At 42.3% G+C, this 18,061-nt stretch overlaps 1 long non-coding RNA gene across 2 annotated transcripts; it reads right to left on the reverse strand.

Moving 5' to 3' along the window:
• Positions 1–801: 801 nt before the first annotated feature.
• LOC144993991 (uncharacterized) lies at positions 802–10,015 on the reverse strand. Of its 2 annotated transcripts, XR_013657332.1 has the most exons (4): positions 9,961–10,015; positions 1,531–1,573; positions 1,331–1,434; positions 802–1,256 (listed from the first exon to the last, which is right to left on the reverse strand). It is a non-coding gene; the product is annotated as an uncharacterized LOC144993991 (long non-coding RNA). The 2 variants fall into 2 exon arrangements; XR_013657331.1 differs by having other exon boundaries at positions 802–1,434.
• Between the last annotated feature and the right edge of the window lie 8,046 nt (positions 10,016–18,061).

Here is an 18,061-nt window from a genome sequence, read left to right on the forward strand (position 1 = left end):
GGAATAACACGTCAATGGTCATCTTGACCCCATAGGATAGCACAAGGGCAAAGGGTGACGGGGATGCTGGAAACGATCATAGCTACTGTTGCATGAGGGGAGACTAAATCCTGAATAACTGGGCCACACAATCATACACACACTCACGTTCTCGCCTAGGGAGAATTTAGAGATATAAATTAACCTATGAAGCCTGCTCTGGACTGTGGGAAGAAGCCAGAGCTCCTGGAGAAAACTCACACAGGGACAGGGAAAGCATGCAAACTCCACACAGAGAGGTCGCAGCCAGGATTTGAACCAGGACGTTCTTCCTGTGAGGCCAGAGTGCTGTTACACCACAGATGGAGATCTCAGCATCCGAATCATATGACGAATTTTGAAGGAAACTATTAGTTTTTAACCCTATATAATCGTTTGTATCATATTTGATATATTTGCATGTTTTTAGACTTTCCTCAAATCCCCATTGTGTATTTGGAAACTCTGATTCCACTCTCCGCTTTTAAACACAGAGTAAATGACATTTTTACATAGTCATGTAAATGTTTTCTAAATCAGTAATTTAATATGTCTTCCCTCTCCTTTAAGTGTTTTTAGCATTTTCAGGCCAACATTGTAAATAAGAAATTGTTCTTAATGTTTTGCCTGGTGAAATAAAGGTTTCAATCAGTAACTTAATCCATCTTTTCTGCCCTGTAGTTCATCGTCATTCCACTAGAGGGAGTAGAAGGGCTTTTCTGCTCATTTCAAAAAGGCTTTTATAAAACACTTTTACTAATTTTCATAGCATTGTAGTAAGAATAACTCATCAATTGCTTTTTATTTTTAAATGACAACTTGCTGCAATGAAAGAATACAAAATCTGTCGCAAATGAATTATTTCTTTATAATACATCAACACCGTGTTGAAATGTGTTGATCAAATGTGATTCTGTGGGTAAATGAGGTACTTTTTTTAGTGAACACTTGTCACAGTTTTTAAATGTAATCCACATCATGCCTACCACAATTCAAATAAATACTGTTTTGATTATTAAAATAATCGAAATAACAATTTAACTGGGATCTTAAAAAACATTTTTTGAGTGTACATAACAGCTCCTCCAAAAGTATAAAGTTCCTCCAACAGTCTAAGACCAACATTCTCAGACTGTTTTTGAGCAGGAGAAGGAGAAGCATCTCTGTGAGATGAGGATGTCAGTGTTGCTCTCAGGCACCCGACGAATGAACAAGCTGGATCCCCTGAAGAGGCGGCCCTGAGGTGGGGTGGGCGCACAGATCGAATTCAAAGGGAAACATTTGAAGCTCTCTGCAGCAACCAAAAAGCTACCTTCTGCCTCAGAGGATTCCAGCAGTGGAGCCAAGATCTGAATACAGGAGAGCGAGGACGAAGGCCTGTAGCCGGAATGACCACACAGAAGCACCTGCCTCCACCTGCAGACTAATAGATCCATGAACATCTTTGTTTTCGTCGTCTGAGCTGGAATCTGGATCAGAACTGTACAGTTGGATAGCTCCAAAATTACTCGCCATTTTTGTTGCACCGGGATTGTTACCTTGGGGTTGTGAGGGTCTGTAAGATAGCAGAAGAGCATGTAAACAGATGGATGATGGGAAGTGGGGTTTACTACATGTCATCAGTCCCCGCACACAGCTCAGGGGTGAATTTCTAATGAACTACTGCCGCTCTGTAGAAACTATGTCCCAGAAATCAACACAATGTTAGTATTTTGTCTAAAAATGGCATAATCATAGTTAAAAGACCACTGGGAACACTTTGACAAGTGTAATTAAATTCAGAGACTTCTCTTAAAATTTGCATTTCTCTAATCATAAAAGCCTGGAATCACCTCACCTGCCACACCTATGCTAGATTAAGATTATCAGAGACGTTTTGTCTGGTAAGGACACATTTTTCTTTCATGTTCCGTTACTTAGCAACACTTTGGTGCCACATTTGGCAGTGATCCGATCAAATGGAATGCGTGCGGTAGACACTTTGAATGTAATTTCTGTTGCAGCAACAGAATTAAAACAAGCTTCACTGAAAGATTTGCTTCTTTCTTTGTGCAGCCTCTGTGAAGCTGTATGTGCATGCACACACTTTGTGAAGAAAACTGTATTTGTCTTCTTTCGAGGCAGAAGTCAGCCGGATAATTTGTATCTGCAGCGTTGTCATTTTTCTTCATCTGACTTTAAGTCCGGTACTCAGGGATGCACTTCTGTCAGCCTGCAGCTGTTCCTTGTGCTGCTGCTTTTTGGCTGCCTCATGACATAAATGGGTCAAACTGACCTCATGTTGCACCCTGGCATTCAACTCTTCTGCTCAACTTTACACTTGGTGGTTTGAAACAATGTCTGATGCTTCTACATCAGCATTGCTGAACTCCAAACTGGATTTGTAACGGATTCAACAGCATATCTGTGGCATGAAGCTCCGTTCAGAGCAGAATCTGAACATGCACTGTCCCATCAGAAACTAACTTGTTATAGAAAGGCATTTGTGGAAGCCATTTTTACATAAGGTGTAAGTATTTAGACACTTAGCTCCATAACTCACTGCTTGCCAGCTCCCCTTTGCCATGGGATCCTCACCCCTCCCTCTTTTTAGCTACTTTTTCCAGCTCATTTGCTGGAACCTCTCAGATGGAAAGATTTCATCTGACCATGAAGCCATAAGTCTGTCTGTCATGTTCCCCCAACCAAACCTAGAGTCCCTTCATTCAGTACCTCTGAAAATAAAGTACAAAAGACCTCAAAGAAAAACAAAGTTTTGAAATTATGTTGTCTTTCTGTTGGTAAAAAAGAATTTGAAAAGCTGCTCAAAACCTTTTTTCAAAAAATCCTTTCTCGATAATAATCTAAGTGCTGCTAAAAACATTTATGTAAATCATCCTTGGCTTTGAATCTTATTTTTTTGTTTTTGTCGGTTTTAAACAGTGCTAACTTCTGTCAATTTGTACTTTTGGAATGATATAAAGTAAACATTTGTTAAAAAGATTTAATTGTGCCATAAATCTCTTGAAATGAGTTTTTCTTGTGTAGATAGCATGTGAGCAGGGCTCTCTCTCATTCACAAAGTTTGCTGCAGTTCTTTTGTAACTAAACATATGGCAGAAATAGAAAAGAAATCCAGAGTAAGTACCATAACTATTCGGCCTGCAATAACTGTTCGGGGTCCTTTCAACTGAGGATAACGTTACACTACGGTAGCCCCACTTGGACAAAGTACGTAGCGTGGAGATCTGCTTGGGCTCTATATATTTTTACATCAAGTTTCCTTTTGTAACCCAAAGTTCTTTTCCTTCATAAGTTGTGTCTGACATTATTCTTTGTAATGTTTATAGAGAGATTTTTCCACAACCCACTTTGTAAAAAGATCTGTGGCTGTTAGAATGAACCTGCTGCTCCACACAAGAGAACCGTGTCTCTGAGCAGAGCAGCTCTGCAGCAAGCTTTCTTCGCGTTTGCAGGCAGGGAAGGCGCTTTGTTACAGTGTGCAGTCCATAGAAGGATTCTGACCGCAGTCTGGTCAGCTGCAAATGCACTTAATAATAATCATTATAATAATAAAAGCACGTTTTAGAAGATAATCTCGCTCTATGTCGGAGCTCTGTTTGTTTACAACGGACCGCATAATATCTTCTTCTATGGTAGTGTCCTAATTTGTCCAGACCAATCACTATCTGACACGTCATTGGACCAACGGACAGCCAATCACATAACGTGACGCCAGCATTAGTTGGAGGACCCTGAACGGTTGTTGCAGGCCGAATGGTTATGGTACCTACAGCAGGTTTGGTAAATTAATTCTGTCTTGTAACAATAAACCAGAGATTGATGCAAAGCCATTTTTACCCTTTTATATAATGTTATGTTTTGTGGCACCTACACCGCATCTCCACAACAATTAGATAATTCCACTTAAAGATAAGCGAGTTAACATCTGCCTGGCAAACGCGATAGTAAAAAATGCAAAATTAGCCTCTAGTTCAGTTTTTTGTTGACATTTAAAATAGCATGTGGCATGTTGTTTTAGTTGCATTTGGTCCTTCCACTTTTTTGTATCATCTGTCAGAAATGCCCATTTTATCAACTTATCAAAGGCGCTCAATAGATTGATGTAACCCTTGTGCTATCCTAGCCATTTTAACAATAGGGAGTTTGGTCATCTAGACCCACTAGACAGTGCTCTGAACCTTTTTTCTTCAATGATTTGTGTCCATGGATTACATGAAATCTTTCCACCTTTATCCACCTTTGTCATGGTAGGGAGAACACGTCAATGTAAGGGTGGGGTCATCTAAGATAGCAGAAGGGTTAAATTATATAACTTGAGTGCATCCAGTTTGTAAAGTAGTCACTGTAGGAATTTGACGCACATCTTAACTGACACAAACCTTCATTAAATCAAAGGTAATCTGGAGTCACAGTTACAAAAACTGCTATTCCGGTGGTGTTGTGGTACAAAAGAAGCATCACAAGAAAAAAGAAAGTCTGCTTAGTAAATATTATGAACTAAAAGAAAATTGATGTTCATTAGTACCCATCCATCCATCCATCCATCCATCCATCCTTTCCTCCATCTGTCTGTCCATCAATCTATCCATCCATCCATCTACACATTTATTCAAATTTCCCCCAATCTGTCTATCCATCCATCCATCCATCCATCCATCTATCCATCTTCCAAATCTTCTGTATACGTTTCAGGATTACAGGGTTGCTGAAGCCAACCCAGCTTCTGTTAAGAAGAAGAGAACATGCAAACTCCTTATATAAAGAATCTAGCTGGGATTTGAACCAGGGCCTTAGGGAGCCCTCACAACTACACCACTGTGCATGCAGCCCTTTCAAGAGAGCCCAAACTTCTCAACTTTTTCTTGACTTTCACTCTTTTGGATTTGTGCAGATCAGATTTTTTTCCCCATTTCAACTTCCCAGTGCTGAAACATTTACCTTCGTTGTTTGGTCTGCAGTCATAATATAGTAAACTGTAGGATAATTCACTTCTGCAAACACTGACAGAAGAATACTAACTCTGATCCAGACCCAAGAGCCCGGGTGTGAACACCTAAGTCTTAGACCAGTTCTGTTTTATTTAATCATTATTTCAAATTGCAAGACGTCACTTCAAGTAAAAGTACATCCTGGTTACTGGAACTAGTAGACATTACTTTAACCAAAATGACAAATTTTCATCCATGCAATATGCGCAATACAGTACAGTAAATATGGGTCCGCTGAAGAAACTGTCTTTCATAATGATCTCTGGACTGTACCAGCAGGTTTTAGAACTAACACAAACAGAAAATGGTACATGCATGCAGGAGCTTCATGCTTCTCCTTAAAAAGTGTGTCTTCAGCAAAGTGTGTGAGTGAGCTGCAATTTGAAACTGTGAATGCGCGTGTGTTACTGTACTGCAAAGTCATGTCAACCAGTTAATCAAGTTCAGCCACGTGGTCGAAGGGAAGTTTGAAAAAGATCCCCTGTCACATGAGCCCCACCCCGAAGTAGACCCAGCAACTTCCATGCAGAGGAGGTTATGGATCACTGAACTGATTCTGCTTCTGCAGGTACTCATTCCATGAATCCATAAGTCAGGGGTCGGGAACCTATGGCTCGAGCCATATATGGCTCTTTTGATGGTCACATGTGGCTCGCAGACAAATCCTTAATTATACTTTTTTTTTTTCATTAGACCAGTCCTTCTCGGGCGCGATGCGATGCCAGAGGCGCGCAGTAGTAGCGGTGCTTGGAGAAAAAACTATCAGTTTACTGTTATCTATTATTTCACAGAGTTTTTACCACCCGGAAACCTTTGAATTGCCTCCCTGAGGAAGAGCGCGCAGTTTTGGGGACGGGATGTGTGAGGAAGAAAGCAGAGGGGGTGGGGGGTGGGGGGGGGGGGGACCGGCAGCAGGTGAATCGCGCAGAGATGGTAAAAACGTAAAGCCGCTGCCCGTCACTCCTGCAGCGTGGGTGTGTGTGTTTGTTCCATGTCTGTCTCACATCTAAAGAACATTCAGACCTAAGATCCCGTTTAAAGTCTCAACGCCTGCATGAAGCAGAAACTCACCACGTATCAACCAGACTAGACCATCAGCAAAACTACCACCAGAAATACTCATCATTTATTAGCAACAGTATAACAATGTTATTAAAAAGAATCCACAGACTTATTGGACTTTAAAAATGTTGAAATTACATCAAATGCACACATTCATTTGTATATTTAGTTTTAAACATATTGTCGCGGACTGAGTTTAACTTGGCTGTTGGGCCGCGTTAAAAGTTCTGGAGTTCATGGAACGCATCGATCAAGCAGAGATCTGATTGGCCCTCAGTTCTGTCGCTCAGCCTGTTGTTAGGGAGTTTGGACCAATGGGGTTCAGCCATGGGCCGAATAAGGAAATGGGAGGGCTGGAGCAGGACGGGGGAATATAAAGTTGGGAGAAGCGCTCTCGTCTCGGCGGGAGAGATTCAGGAGTTGCTGAATTGATTGTACGGCGTTTGTTGCGGTCTGCAGTAACCAGAATAAAGAACCCTAAAAGAGGTTAAGTCTCCGTGCCTTAGTGTGGGAAAGGGACACTACATTATTGTATGGCTCTTTCGAAATTACATTTAAAAATATGTGGCGTTTATGGCTCTCTTGGCCAAAAAGGTTCCCGACCCCTGCCATAAGTGATGGTTGAACCTCAAAACACCACATAGGTATTAGTATTTCTATCATTTTTTCTGTAAATTAAAACATTCACTTTTACTTTGTTTAGTTAAAATAAATTAACAGTGGCTGCACACATTTGATTAAATTGTTTTAAGTGAAAAAACAGTTTATTTTCTTTTGTTTGTTTCTGACTTTCCATTCCAGGTGAGCCCATCCATAGTAACCAGCAGAGGAGGTTGGGACCTTCCATGGGGGGAACTGCAGGAATTGCCAACTCTCCTCATGGACTTTTTTTTTTGCTTCTTTAAAAGAAATGATTTAGTTCGTTTTTTAAAACTACTTTTATATTATTCAAACATTGTTAGTTTGCCGTTTTGAAGCCATAGATTCATTAGTTAGAATGTTTAATTGGTTTGTTTCCCCATCCCTCATGTGTCCAGTATAGTTTTGCCCCTGTCTGTAAAGCTTTCCCAGTGTGTCAGTGCAGCAGCTGAGTCTGGTCACTATTCAGTGTAGTCCTACTTTTTTGTTTCATATAGTTTTCTTTTTTTTAGTTGGGCTCCTTTCAGGACCTGAAAGGAAAATCTAATGGCACACGTAACATAATCAGTTTATCTAATAAGAGTACCTGAGTGCGACCTGTCAGGATATGTGTTCATCTGGGGATGAGTTGTGCCGACACCCCGGCCAACAGCAGGACAAGGCGGACGTCTCTCTTCTTTACCTCTTTATAATCATTTCTCTTTTATTTGTGTTTGTTTTTATGTATTTTATTATAAGGGACTCATTCTATTATTTTATTGCATGTGTGGAAAGTGGTGTTTTTGTGTTTTTTTTTTATGTACAGCACCTTAAGTTGCTCTTTTTTCATGAAAGGTGCTTTAGAAATTCAATTTTTTTAATGTCATTCATTCATTCATTTTCTTAACCGTTTTTCCCTTTCGGGGTCACGGGGTTGCTGGAGCCTATCCCGGCCACTTGTGGGTGAAGGCAGAGGACAGCCTGGACAGGTCGCCAGTCTGTCGCAGGGTAGAATGTCCACAAACACACACCCATTCACTCTCACACTCACACCTAGGGACAATTTAGAGTTGCCAATTAACCTATGAAGCATGTTTTTGGACGGTGGGAGGACATTTTTTTAATGTGATTATATGAAATGTTTATGTTTCTGCCACCAAGCCTGGGGGGTATTCCAGGAAGCATGTTTAAACTAGCCTGACTTTAAGCCTGAACTCTGGCTGAAATTCGCCTGAACTTGCTTACTCGGGGTATGTCGGTTCCAAAAGACCGGATATGAGTTAACGTAATTACGCCCGACTTGGTAACCCTGGGTTAATGCTCGTGCACGGAAGGTACATAAAGACATTCTCAATAGATCGCCGATTTCCGGAGTCACCATGGAAACGCGTGGAGAACCAAAGAGAGCGCAATACTTAAGTGAGACGGAGTCTGAGATTTTAATGACAGCGTATGAAGATTATACGTCCATCAAAAAAGTAATACGGCTGCATCAGCAAAAGAGAGAGTTTCTGCTTGTAGTAGAAGAACAGACAAAGTAAACGCAAGAGTTTCTGATCTAATTTCCAGTTTCCTTGTGACGCATAGATATATAGATAACTTATCCAATTTTGCCACCTTAAATGAATTACTTCTATTGGTAACAAGTAATTGAGTTAAATTTATTCAACCTAATTTCTTACGTCTATAAAACCCAATAATTGTTTCTACAACTCAAATTTATGTATTTATCCAACTAAATGTCATATTACTCCAATTCAATTAATATTTTTTCCATCTTAATTAATTATATTTCTTGATCTCTCATATGTCTAAGTATGAGCCGTCAGATATACTCATTTTTATAACAATAAAAAGGACGGGGAAAAAATGCACGTTGCGCTCAAATTCATTAAAGAATTGTCCGTCTTTGTCATCATCCTTGTCATCGGTAGGGGTGATATAAACTCATCATCCTCTCCTTCACTCTTACTCATGGTGCAGAGACATAAGCACAGTAGGACAAGATAACTCAGCAAAACATGGCAAAACACAGTAAAACAGCTAAACAACTAAACACATTTGGTCAAAAACCCACACTTAAACCCAAATCCGTCCAGACAAGCAAAGGGAATGGTCTCCCATAATTCCTTGCGGTGCCGATCTAACAGCAGCACCAAAGTTACACCTACTTAATTGAATTAATTTGAATGAAAGTAAAATAACTGTCTGATAAATACGTGTTATTTTTAAACTGACTTAACAAACAAATAATTTATCTTAACTGAAGCAAATAACTAAGTTAGATCAAAGTGAAAAAGTTGAATTTTCCAGCATCCATATGTGGTCTTATCTCCCTCTCACGGTGGAAAAAGTATTATCTGAGCTTCTTTATCCACTAAATCATCTTCAAATGGAACGCCATGCTGTTTCACCTCTCTGAAAACAAACTTAGCTTCAACTAAACCTGCTCCGGACCAGGTTATGTTCAGAGTACGAGTTGCTATGGCAACTTGACCTACCCTGAAACATACCTCCATTTCTGGAACCGAAAGCTGAGGTTATCAACTTCCTTAGCCTCAAACTTACCGTCGGAGCTAGCATAACCTGCTTCCTGGAATACCCCCCTGGTCTTCTGAATCTTGGGTTCTACACCACCATTTCCAAACACATTTCTCCCAACAACCTTCTGGCTTTTTTTCTTTTCAAGTTCATATAAGTTCAATAATAAGTTTGCTGGTAGTCGGTAGTGAATCGGGATCAATGCCTGCATCCATTGCTTCATAGCAATGCTCAAGCTCAGCTCTTGTGGCAAAACTCGCCCTCTGGTGTCCTCTTTTTCTTTGTGATCTTTAGGTCAGGTAGGCCAGAGTTGTGCTTACCACTCACAGAGGCTGGGACTTGTATGCGCCTGTGTGCAGAGGAGGCAAAAAGAGACTGCATGTTTAGTCTGATAGAAGGAGCTTTAGCTCTTGTGCTGTCTTGTGCTATCTGAGATGATCCCACCCTTACATTGACGTGTTCTCCCTACCATGACAAAGGTGGATAAAGGTGGAAAGATTTCATGTAATCCATGGGCACCAGTGAAGATCACAAATCATTGAAGAAAAAAGGTTCAGCGCACTGTCTAGTGGGTCTAGATGGATAGCACAAGGGATAACTTTCGATAACAGTCTTCATCACTGTGACTAAGTAGTTGTATCTGTTTGTCACCTGCCTGTAAATGCCGGTCACTTTTAAAACACAACCACCAAATGTTTAGGACTTGTTTGATTTTTGTCATGTTTCTCACCTTCTCTTCCTGGTGCCCAAAGACAAAAAATGGTGGCCAAAGCCTTCACTTCCTGTTTAGGCATAGGAAGTGTAAAGGATTTGGATTTCTTTAAATACCTTTCGGTTGTAATGATTTGAGTTGTCTGTTTATTTATGTTTTCTTTGTTTACAGGAATGTAACTGTATGATTTACTAGACATTTTTATCTTTTGTTGTATATTTACTTTTTCTTTATTGTTTGGTTAAAGTGGCTTCCTTCCTGGGCGTGGCCAGCCAATTAACTGGAGCCCATAAAAGGGAAGGAGCTCAATGTGAAGGAGGATGAGCTTGTGTGAGCTGTGCAGCTGAGGTGTGTGAGCTGGGAATAAAAACCTGCTTCTCAACTTTAAGGTCATCTGCCTCCTATTTTAACCAGGCCACTCTAGTCACACCACATTGTGACAATCACTCATGATAACTCAGAGAAGCTCATAGGCACAGAAGGTTTGTTTGAAGGGACAGAAGAGTGAGAAAAGCCAGCCTCCTCAGTCAGTATAAACTGTGTGTCTGTGTGGCAAAGCTGTGTGAAGGGGAGGACACATCACTGTGTGGAGCCAAACGACACAAAACAGACAGACATCACAAACGCCATCCACCTTTCCATCTGTCCATTCTGCAACCATTTCTCTCTGACTGTTGTTCAACACAAGGATCATTTTCCTGGACCTGTTTTGCTCTTTGGGATCTAAGAAATCGTAGCTGCATCCTAAAACTAAGAGAAGGTTAGGTGGTTGACATTCATCTACAAATCTTCAGGTGTGTTTCAAAGCCTCAGCTGAGTCAGTGGAGCACAGGGACAGAGGCAGAGCGTTCCAGAGTTTGGATCCATCTCTTGGAGCCTTTCATCACCTCTAGTTATAAGTGTGTGAAGGAGAATCAATACCACCAGACCAGATGATCTAGGAGCACAAGATGCTTTATAGGATCTCAGAATCTCAGATATTTAATGTGAGACCCGACCATAAAGCGTTCTGTGCAGTAAAGGCCACAATAACATCTTAAATGTTCCTTAAGCTTTGTGCTTAGAACTGGACAGAAGATGGTAGCCCAGAGCTTTTAGAAATATTGAAGTGGTTTATGGGTGCTGTTTGTAAACTGGTAGTCAAATATTAACAGCAATATTTTTGGTTATTTAGTCCATTTTAGGAGAAAAAAAACAGGTTTTTGTTTTTCAAATATATATTTTCACCTTTTAATTCATGGATTTAAAGATAGTGGGTTTTCTTGACAGATAAATATTTAGTATTAAGCTGAATATTTAGCTCTACACTACATATTTAGCCAACATACAAATGAACTTGCCGATAAGTGGAAGTGGACTATCAAAATAAAAGCTGGACTTTGCTGTATCTTTCTTGGTGATCTGTTTACTTTTGTAGAATCCACAACTGTGCCGTTTTGGTCCACAGCCCTCTGTCTGCTTTTATAATCACAATCCTTGAACAAAAATTTAAAAGGTGCTTATTTTCCATACGACAGCAGGAGGCGCTAATCAAATACTGCAAGATTGTTATAACAGTGCAGTCTATAAAAAGCCCCCATGCCAGCTCCCCAACCCCCCTTATCTAACTACCTTCAAAAGAGGAAAAGGCTGTGGACCCAACAGGCATGACTGTTGACTCAACAAAAGTAAACAGATCGCCAGTCCACCTCTGGTGTCACACACGGACAGGTCTCAAAAGTCTGGGGATGCCCTGAGAAGAAGCCTATTTACAGGAGAATAGCTGTTAAAACGGCTGAATGTTTTCCACCAGCAGGTTGGACATCAGTAAATCTCACTTCTGGTGCAAATCAGTTCAGAGATATAGCGTTACATCCAGCTTTTATTTTGATAGTCCACTTCCGCTTATCATTTGCATGTTAGCTAAATAATTAGTTTGGAGCTAAGCATTACCTAGTTATTTAGTTGGTAAATGTTACCATTTATAAATACACAAATAAAAGGTGAAATTATGCATTTGAAAAAAAGAAACCTGTTTGGTTTTCTCCTAAAACAGACCAAATTCTGAAACATCCACTTGCAGACAAATAGATCCACTGATGTCTTCATTTTCCTCATCTGAGCTGCCATCTGGCTCAGTACACTTCAAGGTACGGCTGGTGAAGCATTGTAGCATGATAACGTACTTTATTATCACATATTTTATTATTCTTTGACACTTTCTATGCATCCACTTGGTTCTTTAAAGACATGAACATTCTGGAAAGTCTGTGCTGAAACCTGTACCTGTTTTTTGTCTGTGCCAAAGGGATGTGGTGATAACTGTCACTGGGGTCTGGAACGGCTGTTCTCTTAACTTCGTGTTTGTAAAGATGGACACAGAGCCACTGTACGCCTTGACTTTGATGAACACATGCTGGATAATGAAACCTGCTCGCCGTGAGGGGAGAACTCAGAGCAGAGCAGATCAGAGCAGAAGCAAAGCACTTCTTTCTGCAGACGCTCTCCCTTTTGCAAAAGGTTTGAAAGTTCATGGAGACTTGTGTGACTTTTCCTTTTTCCCATTTGCACATCTGGCTTTTGATATCTTTAACCATCCAAACCTGCGAAGGCCTCACACGGACACAACAATAGCTCTGATGTTGTTCTGCGTTTTTTCTTTTCCTTTTTCTTATGCTAATGTTAGCTTGGGCTTGTGAGATGCTATAATCCAGCGGGAGGGCTGGAAAGTGTCTAATGAACTCAACTATGTCTTCAAAAATGACAGTTTTTATTTATTTATCATTATTTCAGCTAAAAACAGCATAATCTTAATTAAAGGCCACTGAGAAAACTTGGACAATAGAGAAAATATTGTTGGAGTGTGACTTTAAAGACAAAAACTGCAGCTTCAAAGGCCACACAGACCATGTGTTCACGATACAAAGATGAAGAAGAGCTTATGGGGAGAATATGAACTTAAAGGTTCCCAACAGCAAACTGCGGGGAGAATAAAGTGAATCGTGATCACTGAAAAGTTCACTGTTTAGTGGTTAAAAAATGAATACGAACATATGTATGCATAAGTATGATAAAGACATAGTAGGTCTTCCTTCAGTAGCAAGTTAAACTGTTTCTGTGCTTCTTTCTGCTCTTTGTTAAACCTAACATTGAGCATGAGGGTTTTTTTTGTTTTGTATAGAGCATCTCTTTCAGTAATTATCCTGACTCACCTACTGACTGATGGTGAAGCTTCATCTCCAACTACTTTGATAATGATGACATGCATGCATTAAATCAGTAAAGAGATATGCTGAGGCCTGCTTATCAAAATGATGAATTTCGTGGAAGAGAACAGCATGATGGGAAATTAGGCAACAAGGTAAATGAGGAAAGTGGAAACAGCAAACTGACATGCAATGACTGGTATCTGCGCTATCATGCTGCTGGAAGGTTTGGGTCTATTTTTACCGCAGGGATTGCTTATCTGCTGTCCGCTCAAATGTGGATCTGGCCAGTTCTAAAAAAAAATGGGGTCATATGTCAGTTAGATAAGAACCTCGGCTGACATTTGCACTGGATGCCTACTGACCAGCTGGAAAATTCTGAAGACGTTCTTCTGTGGAGATGAATCCAGAAACTCCCCCGTTGTGATCCTCAGAGGGTGTACTGTGGAAGCTGGCCTCAACTCAAGTTAATTTGTGCCTGGGATGGAGTTTGATTCAAGAAAACCCAAATTCAAGAGAACCTCAGGCAGATGACAGAAACTTCAATGTTCTCTCAGATAAACAAAAATGTCAACAGGAATGTGGAAAACTAGACCCAAAGTTGATGATTTACAAAAAACCTCCACTGTGGTCTGTCTTGTGGAGCTACAGGTGGACGCTTATCTGCAGCATTAGGTGGCCGTGGAAAACCCACACCTGTCCAATGACACTAAAATTTTCTGTGGTGCATCCTTCTGCTTTTTTTTTATTTTTTCTGGGATTCTTGTGCATTCAGAAGATTCAGCCTGCAGAATATCCCTTTCACAGAATATAATGTAGAATTGTATGTGGGATGCAATCAACTGGAATTAAACAGTAGATTGACGTTCAGACAGCTGAGCTGTGGACTCACTCAACTCACAGATTAATTCTCCATATTTCTGCTTCTAAACAGACAAAAAAAAACAATCTTGCAGATTAAAAAGCATTTAAAAAAGAACCAATGTCTGCTTTACAGTTATATGGATCTGTTTCTAAGAGTAACACACTTGACCTTTTATAGTATCTTGGACCTTTTCAAATATCTTCTCACCAAATTCCCTCTCTTTGAGTGAGAATTTGCTGTCCGTGTTTTCTTGCACATCTCTTCACGGTCGCCACAGTGAAACAGCTTTCACCGATCCGCACAGGTTTGGCAGAGATTTTCACACTGGATGCCCTTCCTGACACAAACCCTGTATTTTATCTGGGCTGGGGACCGACACAGGGAGACCCAGACTTGGGCCCCGTTGTGGCTACACAGTTAGGCAGCAGCGTGAAGGGTCCTGCTTAGGGACCCAGACTGGATGCCGCTCATTACACCCCTGGAAAATGAACCCTGATTTCCTGTGGGCAGGTCATACTCCCAGCCAACTGAGCTATCCAGCCGCTTGCTGTCCACGTTTTGTACCTTTTGGGAATTCACTAATGAACACCAGATCTATTTACTGTGAAGGTCTGCCTATCCCAGCCTGTATCCACTTATTGCATGTTCTTGTCCTGGTTTAGCTGATATGCAGTCAAATAATCTAGGATAATCTCAATAGGATAGATGAAGCCGGGCTTTTAACTTATTCTGGATGTTTTAGCCTTCCTTTTGTGAAACCCTCCTGTGCTGTCATCATGCAAACACAGAGCAAAACAGAAAGCACCAACTTCCAAACATGAAGGCATGAAGGACAAATCTTCACAGTGACTCTGAATGATGTTAGAAAATACAAATGTGTGCTGCATTCTAAAGCAGCACACTGTGAGGGGCTGTCAGTAACAGCATTTTGAAATAAAGGTTTACATGGAGCAACCATTGGCTGTACAGTGCAGACCAAAAGTTTGGGTCTGTACTGTATATGAGACCTTGACTTAGTGACTCCTCCCCATCGGGTTCCAAACAGGAAATTCCCGCTGGCTCCAAGAAGCCAAAATACCATAGACTTCTATAGAGAAACTACCAGCTGTTACTCTGTCATTCTATTGGTTAGAAGAACCATTCTGGATCTGATACCTTTTCTTTTCTTTTCTTTTTTTTTTACATGTTCTTGATTGTCCTAACTTTTTCATGATACTTTTTCAGTCAGACAACTCATGCAGTAGGGAACGATTTATTACCATATTTTCTTTTAGTTTGGCATAAGGCTTCGTTCAGATACAATAAAACAAAATCTCCATAGAAAACTTTGGGTATAAATCTACCCCTAACGGAGCTCACTGTAATGGGGGCTGTTGGACTCAGAACCAATGAAGGGCTGAGGCAGAACTTGTCCTGAAGGCTGGAGCAGAGTTGAAGCAGCAGAGGGTGAACTGAGAACCGATGCAGAGCTGAAGCAGAGCATGACCTAAAGGCTGGAACAGAACTGAAGCAGAGCTTGGCTAGATAGCTGGAGTTGAGCTATAGCAGAGCTTGGCTTGAGCTGAGCCGAAGCTGAGTGGGGCCAGTGAGCTGGAGCCGATCTGGAACAGAGCAGAATCAGAAGGTCATCTGGCAAAGGAGTCTTGGATCTTGACTGCTTTTAAACTGGGCTGATGGTGAGGAGCTGCAGGTGTGAGGACTGAAGTGGAGAAGGGAAGAAAACCTGGGCTGGAATCCGGACCGTGACAGAACCTCCCCCCCCTCCCTCAAGGAACAGCACCGGACGGCCCACCAGGCTGGTCGGGATGCGAAGCATGAAAGTCAGCAATCATGTCAAGGTCCAAGACGTGCCGGGCCGGAAACCAAGACCGTTCTTCAGGACCATACCCCTCCCAGTCCACTAAATACTGCAGCCCACGGCCACAATGTCTGGACCGGAGCAGACGACGGACCGTGAAGGCCGGACCACCATCAACAAGCTGGGGGGGAGGAGGGGGAACGGAGGCGGGCACCAAAAGACTGGCGTGCATCTGGTTAACCTTGGAGACATGAAATGTGGGGTGGATCCGCATGGACCTTGGGAGCTTAAGCCTCACAGCAGCCGGGCTAATAATAAAGGGACCGACAAAGCGGGGAGCCAACTTCTGTGAGTCCACACGCAGCAGAAGGTCTTTGGCAGACAACCACACTCTGTCACCCACCTCATAGCCAGGCGGCCAGGAGCCAACCGCCGCCGTAGAATAGCGAGAAGAACTCTGGAGATGGGCCGATCGGTCCTGTCCCAAGTGCGCCGGCAGCGTCGGATGAGAGCGTGTACAGAAGGAAACCTGGACTGGTTCTCTTGGGACGGGAACAACGGCGGTTGAAAACCATAGGCAAAATGGAATGGAGAACGACCCATAGTGGAGCGAACCAGGGAATTATGGGCATATTCCACCCACAGTAGATGAGACGCCCAAGTCGACGGCGTTTGGGAGATGATGCATCTGAGTGCCGTCTCCATCTCTTGGTTCAGCTGTTCGGTCTGACCGTTGGACTGCAGGTGAAAACCAGAGGAGAGGCTCGCAGACGCACCCAACAGAGAACAGAACTTCTTCCAGAAACCAGAGTAAACTGAGGCCCTCGGTCAGAGACTATGTCAGTAGGAAGTCCATGAAGCCTAAAAACATGTTGAAGGAGCAATTCAGCCGTTTCCTTGGCATAAGGCAACTTGGGTAAGGCAACGAAGTGAGCCTCTTAGAGAACCGGTCAATAATTGAGAGGATAACTGTTACCATCTGACTCAATGGTAACAAAGTTACATTTCATCTAAAATTTTGAAATCTTGGAATCTGAAGCTAGAGAGAGCATCAGCGATATTATTTCTACGGCCAGGGATAAAAGTTACTCGTAGTATAAAGTTATTAAAACGTTCAACCATGTCAACCGACGCATTAAACTATTGATCATAGCAAGTCTTAAATGTCCTTTGTTAAGAATAATCTCCACCGTGGCTGCATTATCACAGAATACCATGATCCGTTGGTGGACCATTGGCCAAAAACCCCTGAACCAAACCAGTGAGAAGGTCATTAACAAAACATCTGGTAAGGTGAGAAGACAGGGCCACGGACACAGCCGACGCATTCATAGGAGTAAAAGGATAGCCGATGTCCATTTCCCTGAAGGCTTGGGCTGGACTCTCCAGAGGCACACAGAGTGGGTTGGCTGCCTGCACACCAGCTGGCCCCAAGGGAGGAGGGGCGGATCAGAACCAGACGGCCGAGCAGGAAGTTGTGACAACGCGCTTATCGCTGTTTTTGGACAAGGTGAAGTGGAATGAGAAAAGGAGCCACAGACACTGCAGAAAAGAGCCCCATGACCAGTAAAATGTGAAATGTAAAAAAAGACTTGTGACAGGCTTCACAACATATGACAATGCCAGGACTGAAATGATGGCCAGGACACATTCGGCTCCTCCCAAAATAGGTTCACGTCATTAACTTTAAGAGCAGGAACCGTAATTCTCAGGGTCCTCAGAGGCGGCCGGGTCAAGCAGAGAAACAGGAAGAGCCGCAAGCGTAGTAAAAGCCCAGCACGTAAAAACACTCAAGAAGAGGGCAGCGTGGCACGCTAACCATGGAGATTCTGGTGATCACAGCGTCCAGGGAGACGCCCGAACACTGCAGGATCCTCCTGCAAATGCGTGCAGAGATGCGGGAGCTGTGGCACCGAGGACGCGGGCCAGCGAGAAAGGCGTTAACAGGAGGGGCAGACGCGGGGATGACGGATCCCCCCACATCAAAAGAAGGGAGATGATCAAAGTCAGAAAAGAGCGAGGGGAAGACATCATGACGCTGAGAAAAAGCGAGAGGGAGAACAGCAAGCACGGAGAACCGGTGTAGGTACTGTGACCATTCGGCCTGCAATAACTGTTCGGGGTCCTTTCGACTGAGGACAACGTCACACTACAGCAACCTCACTTGGACAAACTACGTAGCGTGGAGGTCTGCTCGGGCTCTACATATTTTCATTTCACGTTTCCGTTTGTAATATAAAGTTGTTTTCCCTCATAAGTTGTGTCTGAAAT

Source organism: Oryzias latipes, chromosome 7, assembly GCF_053564925.1.
Source record: "Oryzias latipes strain Hd-rR chromosome 7, Olatipes_Hd-rR_3.1".
Lineage (NCBI taxonomy): Eukaryota > Metazoa > Chordata > Actinopteri > Beloniformes > Adrianichthyidae > Oryzias > Oryzias latipes.